The 1,207-nt window shown below is 36.0% G+C and overlaps 1 long non-coding RNA gene across 1 annotated transcript; it reads right to left on the bottom strand.

The window, feature by feature from the left end:
- Window positions 1–252: 252 nt before the first annotated feature.
- Window positions 253–1,191, bottom strand: LOC104946964 (uncharacterized). The gene is made up of 2 exons (XR_798514.1): window positions 1,150–1,191; window positions 253–1,113 (listed from the first exon to the last, which is right to left on the bottom strand). It is a non-coding gene; the product is annotated as an uncharacterized lncRNA (long non-coding RNA).
- Window positions 1,192–1,207: the final 16 nt, after the last annotated feature.

Below are 1,207 nucleotides of genomic sequence, written 5' to 3'. Positions count from 1 at the left end.
CAGAACCTGGTAAGAACCCGGTCCGAACCCGATCAGAACCCGGTCAGAACTCGGTTACTGTGTACCGAGAGCGGGAAAGGTAACACGGCTTTATAGAGATAACTATAGTTAGCGTTGTTAGCATCTGCAGCTAGCTCTAGCCCTCCTTCAGCAGCAGAGCCAAAACAGAAGCTAAAAGAAGCTAACAGACAATAACAGAGCTAACATACAATATCAGAGCTAACAGACAATAACAGAGTCTTTTGAGTCACATTTTTGAAATCCATTGTCGTTTACTCTTACATGTTTTGTATACTCTCGTGATGCATTTTGCACCCTCTGGACCCCTTCGTGGCAAAAATGTACACGCTCATAATAACTGCTATTAAATCATCATACATCAATATTTTTTTAAACTTTTTTTTCCAGGAATCAGTTGAACAACTTCTAACGTGCTGAAAACTACCAAACATTCAATCCTTTTCAGAATTTTAACCCTTTAAAGGCCTGTTTCATTATTTGAATTATTCATTATTCTGAAAAGAAAACACAAAAAATGATTTTTTTTAAAAATATAATAATTAGTAGAGGGATGGAACTTTGGTGGTTATTAGAGTCTTGGATGTGTCAAAGATTAGCAACAAAATTGATTTCACTGCATTATTATTTTTTACGTAGTGTCAGATACTACCTCTGGACACCTTCGTGGCAAAAATGTACACGCCCCAAACAACTGCTATTAAATCATCATACATCAATATCTTTTTCTACTTTTTTGTTCATGAATCACATAAACAACTTCTAACGTACTCAAAACTACCAAACATTCAATCATTTTCAGGATTTTAACCCTTTAAATGCCTGTTTCATTATTTAAATTATTTAATTTCTCTCAAAAATGCCTCATTGACTTCCATTCAGACCACATTTTTTGATCTCACTGCCATTGCAGTATAAAAACATGCATTTTGTAATGATAGCATTTCATTTAGAAGACAAGTAGTGATATTTTATATTTCTACTCTATTCCAACAGATTACACAATTTTCCCACTGTAGGCCGATGCATGAAATTCTTACATTTTTGCCAGTTATATTATGGAGCCGTGTGACTACCAGGGGGCCCCTGAGAGTGGTATGTGTGTGTATATATGTCTGTGTGTGTGTATATGTGTGTGTGTGTGTGTGTGTGTGTGTGTGTGTGTGTGTGTGTGTGTGTGTGTGTGTGT

This window comes from Notothenia coriiceps, unplaced genomic scaffold, assembly GCF_000735185.1.
Source record: "Notothenia coriiceps isolate Sejong01 unplaced genomic scaffold, NC01 NC01_scaffold00011681, whole genome shotgun sequence".
Taxonomy (NCBI): Eukaryota; Metazoa; Chordata; class Actinopteri; order Perciformes; family Nototheniidae; genus Notothenia; species Notothenia coriiceps.
The sequence above is the reverse complement of the archived record's forward strand: the minus strand, read 5'-3'. Positions and strand labels throughout refer to the sequence as shown.